The 7,261-nt window shown below is 40.6% G+C and overlaps 1 pseudogene; it reads right to left on the minus strand.

The window, feature by feature from the left end:
- Nucleotides 1–2,923: 2,923 nt before the first annotated feature.
- LOC139376909 (inositol monophosphatase 3-like) lies at nucleotides 2,924–3,629 on the minus strand (annotated as a pseudogene).
- Between the last annotated feature and the right edge of the window lie 3,632 nt (nucleotides 3,630–7,261).

Here is a 7,261-nt window from a genome sequence, read left to right on the forward strand (position 1 = left end):
ACCTACCCTTACCACCTGGGGGCGGGCCGTCAGGAAGTCCAGGATCCAATTGCAGAGGCAGGTGTATAGTCCCAGGGTCCTTAGCTTAGTGATGAGCTTTGAGGGCACTATGGTGTTGAACGCTGAGCTGTAGTCAATGAACAACATTCTCACATAGGTGTTCCTTTTGTCCAGGTGGGAAAGGGCAGTGGGGAGTGCAATAGAGATTGCATCTTTTTGGTATTTGATTAGGATCCCCATTAGCGGTGGCAAAAGCAGAAGCTCCTCTTCCTGGGGTCCAAACAAAACATGAAACATAATACAGAACATCATTAGACAAGAACATTTCAAGGACAGAACTACATAAATGTTTTAAAAGGCACACACAGCCTACATGTCAATACATACCCACAAACTATCTAGGTCTATCTAGGTCAAATAGGGGAGTGGCATTGTGCCGGGAGGTGTTGCTTTATCTGAAACCAGGTTTGCTGTTTATTTGAGCAATATGAGATGGAAGGAAGTTCCATGCAATAAGGGCTCTATATAATAATGTACGTTTTCTTGAATTTGTTCTGGATTTGGGGACTATGAAAAGACCCCTGGTGGCATGTCTGGTGGGATAAGTGTGTGTGTCAGAGCTGTGTGTAAGTTGACTATGCAAACAATTTGGTATTTTCAACACATTGTTTCTTATAAAAAGAAGTGATTGCAGTCCGTCTGTCTTCAACACTTAGCCAAGAGACTGTCATGCATAGTATTAATATTAGTGCTCTGATTACAATGAAGAATCTGTGGATCTGTTAGGGTGGTATGCAAATTGGAGTGGGTCTAGGGTTTCTGGGATAATGGTGTTGATGTGAGCCATGACCAGCCTTTCAAAGCACTTCATGGCTACAGATGTGAGTGCTACGGGTCGGTAGTAGTGTTCTTGGGCACAGGGACTATGGTGGTGTGCTGAAACGTGTTGGTATTACAGACTCAGACAGAGAGGTTGAAAATGTCAGTGAAGATACTTGCCAGTTTGTCAGCGCATGCTCGGAGTACACGTCCTGGTAATCTGTCTGGCCCTGCGGCCTTGTGAATGTTGACCTGTTTAAAGGTTTTACTCACAGTACCCGTTCTACTGTATTTTGGCCTTTTCAATGGTTTTACACTGGGTTTTTATTCACAGTAGTTCCACTCAATGTAAGACATGTTTGTAAAAAACAAAAAATATTTTGCTGTAATCCCTTCACAAAAATACATTCTCTTTTCAAAACATGACCAGCACTTACAGCAAAGGGTTACATTAACAGACAGGGATAGCTTTGAACATGTATTTCTCATCAACAGTACAACATAACCATGAGGGCATGCAGCAGTAGTAACACCACACATCAAACGATCTAGATCACGTAGGAAGTAGTCATAACCCAGTCAGTGATCTCATGCACAGCACCATTTCATTTAAAACACAGAGGGAAGTTGGAGAAACACAGTCACATTATAACAGCTATATGTACAGGCTTAGCAAACACAGCCAGTTCAGACATACAACATACGCTCATGCTATAAAAATAGTCATTTTGAGAAAGCACAGTTGGACAATAAAAATGTGTTTTGGCCAAAATGAGCATTGAGACGATGCGCACTCAACATCCCAACTGCCACTTAGCAATATTTCAAAATTACAGATTTTTTTCCAATTTATGTTGACTTATTCCGACTATTCTTGAGGGCAAAGTAGTAATGACGGTGGTTCCTAGGTGACAGAATCATGGGAAGAATGCCATGCCAATTCCACCTAGTCGGCAACAGGTTTACTACTTGATAGTGAGGCTTCCGAAGGGAGCAGTGGAGCCCTCGATGACTCAACAATCAGCGTTTGACTCCGGAGTGATTGAGTGCGATCTGAGTGCTCAGTTTGATATCCAGCCTTAGTATTCACAGTGCTAGAGCAGGGATATCCATGTCTGAATGGTCTATTGTGAATCTGAACATCCCTACTGTATATGGGACAAATCAACAAACATAAAAAATAAAAAAAACTTGCTGACAAATTAGCATGTTTAACTAATAAGAGTATTTGCAACAGAATGGTTTCTTATTTGCAAATGTAGCAACTACACTAGCTACATGTAGATGTAACACACTGTATAGTCTTGCCCCAGAGGTGGAGTCAAGAAAGCTGCAGTACCTAGTGAATTCACACATGCTATTCATAAAAAATAAGTGGAAATTGCACTTTCACATACATGCACACACAGTAGTACACTAAAACTATTGCGCATATTTAGGAAGTACCATGCTTTTAAAAACAACCCTCAAATTAAATTCACATTGTAGCAGCCCAAATCCCACCCCTGCATCATGTGTTAAGCTATAGTTAAACAAATGATCCCCTCATAGTTACCCTGTCTAGCATAATGTAAATGTTCTGTAGGAATGAGCAACTAAAAGAAGAAACCTCACAGGATCAAGGTTATTGTGCTACAATGAAAATGACTTTATGAAGAAAACGCTCTTGATTCATTCCTGTACCTTCACCAGCAATCATTTCCCAAAGGTGTCAAGAACAACGACAACTACAGAGTGTTCCAACACATTTGTTCCTTTCCACACCAGGCATTGACTAAGTTTCCATGCCAATCAAAGGCACCCATCTCTTAGCAACAAACTGAAGCTGGGCACATGGCTTTTCCTTGTCCAACTTATTAGCACTTTCTATGATAGAAAATGCAAGGACTGACTTATCTTTATACAAATACTATTATTTATTTTAAATGGTGAAAGGAGTTTGAAGGAGAAACTGGTGTGCTTTGTAATATTGTCTTGTCCCAGATTGTGTGGTCCTGTCATCTGTGTTTGTTTGGTCTTCAAGGCTTGTGGTCATCTTGTCTGTTTGTCCTTGATCATCTGTGTATGAACATAATGGGTGAGTGTAAATATCTGTGTGTTTTTTTCAGTGTTTGTCAGCAGAGTCCCATGCAGGCAGTATCGCCACCAGGGCTTGGTGGTCCACCTTGACACTGGCTAGCAGACCACCATTGTTGCCTGCCACTCCTGAATTGTCTATCTCCTCGCCCTTCAGTGTGGTCATGTGACCTCCCAGGGCTGTGAGCAGGCCATTGCCGGCACAGATGTCTCACTTCTTGATGAAGGTCACGTGGATGTACATGTCTGCCTTCTCAATGTCCTCATCACTGGGGTCCAGCAGAGCAAGCACCTTATAGCCTATGGAGAGTAGAAAATACCAGATCAACATCCACAAAACAGTGAAATAAATTGTGTAAATACCTGACAGGGTGTTATTCCAATCATATAACACCCATTAAAAAACTGAAGCCCACAGAAATAGGTATACTTATAAAAATGGCAAATGAAAGTATGACGCATTCACAGCTCACCCAAGACTACTTCTATGGCCAGATAATGATTAAGAAATTATACATTTGGGTGAACAAACCACAGACAAATAAAAGTGCAGTACCTGCTCCCCCTGCTGGGAGGATGACTGTTGTGGTCCCGAAGGCCTCCTCGATGAAACCCTTCACCTTCCCAGCGTGGGACCTGGACACAATGACCTTGGGGGAGTTCATGTTGTAGCTGGTGCGAGGCTTCAAATTAGACCCGTCACCAACTAAGGCCCAGGTTGTGGACAGGAACATATGTATTGTGTAGAGCAAGGGTATTCAAATATTCCCCTATGAGGTCCAGAGTACTGCTGGTTCTATTCTACCTGATAATTATTTGCACACACCTGGGCTGCATTTACACAAGCAGTCCAATTCTGATTTTCGAATTGGTCTTTTGCGCAATCAGATCAGCTCTGAAAAAGATCTGATGTCATTAGTCAAGACCAATTAGTGAAAAAAAAAAATTAGACTGCCTGTGTAAGTATCCCAGGTCTAAATCAGTCCCTGATTAGAGGTTATGAAATAATTAGCTTTGGGCCTGGACTGGACACCCGAATAGCAGAGCTTTGCTCTACGGCCTGTCTATCTATGCCTCCTGTACCATCTGGACTCAATGCAGCCATTCACCAACAAAGCCACCTTATAGTGAGCTCCCCTCCTGGGTGATTCCTCAAAGGAGTGACTTAGCCTCTGATGTCACTAGTGGTGAACAACTCAAGAATTTTGAGTCGAATTCGGACATTTTCGACTTTCTAGTTCTGACTAGCACATGAACACGGCAACGGTATATTAATCACATACTGTCGGCAGGGCCAGAGTTCAAAGGTAAATTGTTTATTTTTCAGGTCATGCATATCCCATAGCCTTTCGAAATATATTTGTTTTCAGCAAATAAAAGTTTACATTTTGGTCATTTAGCTAACAGTCTTATCCAGAAGGTCAGTGTATTCAACTAAGGTAGGTAAGACAACAACACAATCATTGCTAGTAAAAACTTTCCTGCTAGTACTAGTAAGACTAGTGTTAGTGCAAAGCCTTTTTTAACAATCACTCCGTATTTTAACGTACATAACACATTAACACACGTGACATTTATGCAGTGAATTCGTAATTATTAGCTATACAAATTCTTGAATTTTATTTAACCGTGCTTCCAACCACTAGATGTCAGCAAATACTACAAGGTCTATCACCAAGCGTCTACTTATTTTACATGATTTGTAAAAATGTTTTTAAAAAAAGGACAGATTTAGCAGAGAGCAAAACTATATCGAGTTACCATGATCCATATGCAGGCTTGATTGATTCAGCAATACCTTCAATAAATAATCCCTGTACAAAAAAAGGTTAAATATATACCCCTCATGTCTATTAGGATACATCAAATTTCAACAAGGCTGGGGACGTGACTCCTTCCCAGAATGGGTTAATTTGTTTCTTAGCACATAGTGATTAGGAAGGAAGGAAAACAAATTGATCATGGCCTAAGACAATTCCCTATCTGGTCTGAGCCTGTGTAGCTCAATTGTAAACTTTAAAAAAAAAAACGTACATTTTCTTCCACAGTATTTCATCTGTAGGTCAAGCACACATGCCAGCCTATGTGGGCATCTCTATAATGATGTGAAATAGGTTACCCCATAGGGATGGGGTCATGTTGTACTGTCTGTGGTAACAGTCATTTGTCTGTCTCAGCCTCTTCCTGGCCTCCTGTCTGCCAGCCCCAGACATGTCCTCCCCAGGAGGGTGCTGTGTGGAGAGGGGATTTGATGTGTGTGTGTGTGATAGAGAGAGGGGGGACCACATGTTTGCTGGTGTGATCAAAGAACAGTCTTGTCATTGAAGAAGTGTAGTCATCAGGATTTCATAGCAATGATGAGTACAACATGATTTTGACATCCGTGTTTCAACGAATTGAGTAGAGCCCCCTTTTCAGTAAGATCATTTCACATAGCAATGACTTCACATAGAAATGATTGAGGCAGGAATGAGGTGAAATATGCATCCCTGTACCCATAGAAATGGGTATGGGGTTTTGACTTACAATCCTTTCAGGTGATGTAAAAGAGCCATAAGTCAAAAACCCATACACCCTTCTATGGGTGCAGGAATGCATATTTCACCTCAATCATTGCTATGTGAAATGCTCTTGCTGAAAAGGAGGCTCTACTCACTTCGTTGACACACGGATGTCAAAATCATGTTGTACTCAACCTTACAGCATCATGTCATCTCTACAATAGCTACATTTTTACACTAAATCAACTACCAAGGACAACGAGACATTCTTCTATCCCAGTGGTTTTCAACCTGTGGTCTACACATTTCTTTCAAGATTATTTTGTAGAATGATTATTTTTGTGTGTGATTTTTTTGTTTGTTCCTTCTTCCAATAATAAAAGTTGGGAGTATTAATGGTATTAGAAGGAATTTTACATGACTTTTCACAATACAAATGGTTTATAATAACACTAATAGGTCTTTAATCTGTTACATTCCCTGATAAAATGTAGTCTATATTTGTCCACCAAGATATTCAATGTTAACAAATTCTGCGAATCAACAATAGTGGTTCTCAAGAGCTTTTGACGGTGATTTGGTGACCCCGGAACAGAAAATGTTGGGACCTGCTGTTCTATCCATTACACACAGGAATGTTATTTAAGATAAATCCTCACAGATTCAACTTCTGAACCTGAGACCTTTGATTTCTTCATGTTTTACATCAAAAGAACACACATTTGGGTGTAACAGGGATCATAAAGTATCATCTGAACACTGGTATTGCCTACCCTCCCATGGTCCACTTGACCTGCTCACCTGATGGCAAAATACCCCATAACTAGGACCTAGCGTTATTCCTGGTCAGTTCATTTGGTCAGGCAGAAGTCAAAAAAACTAGAAATAGAACTAAATAAAAAATAAATAGAACTATAAATACTAAAGTAAGACTAAAGTACAATTAACTTTAACTTACGGATGAGCCCCCACTTGTCACAGGCCGGCTCATAGCCTGTGGCAAAATGAGGGGACACAAACAACAATCCCTGCAAAATGAGGGGACACAAACAACAATCCCTGCAAAATGAGGGGACACAAACAACAATCCCTGCAAAATGAGGGGACACAAACAACAATCCCTGCAAAATGAGGGGACACAAACAACAATCCCTGCAAAATGAGGGGACACAAACAACAATCCCTGCAAAATGAGGGGACACAAACAACAATCCCTGCAAAATGAGGGGACACAAACAACAATCCCTGCAAAATCCCAACCAGCGCCTGATGCGTTGGGCTTTGTTCTTGCAACCATTCAACCTTGATATTAGACACATTAGTGGTAAGGATAATATCATTGCTGATGCTCTGTCCCGTGCTTCTTTAACCTAGTTTGTATCTTCTCTCTGCTCCTCCAGGTATGATCCTGTTTTGTTTGTTCCTTTGTAGTTTTACGTAGTTTTCACTCAGTCATATTCACACACACAGATTCACGCATCCCTGCATTTTACATACACCCTACATTATGATACTTTCACACCTCATTCCTTTTTCTTTGTTTAAAGTTAATTGTTTTTGGTTTATAATAAATAAACTTTTTGATTGGCCTGTTGTTCGTGTCCCCTTATTTTTGCCACAGGCTATGAGCCGGCCTGTGACAACATCTACTTTGTGCATGACAAGTAATTTTTCCAACAATTGTTTACAGACAGATTATTTCACTTATAATTCACTGTATCACAATTCCAGTGGGTCAGAAGTTTACATACAGTAAGTTGACTGTGCCTTTAAACAGCTTGGAAAATTCCAGAAAATTATGTCATGCTTTAGAAGCTTCTGATAGGCTATTAACATCCTTTGAGTCAATTGGAGGTGTACCTGTG

Source organism: Oncorhynchus clarkii, chromosome 20 (assembly GCF_045791955.1).
Source record: "Oncorhynchus clarkii lewisi isolate Uvic-CL-2024 chromosome 20, UVic_Ocla_1.0, whole genome shotgun sequence".
Taxonomy (NCBI): domain Eukaryota; kingdom Metazoa; phylum Chordata; class Actinopteri; order Salmoniformes; family Salmonidae; genus Oncorhynchus; species Oncorhynchus clarkii.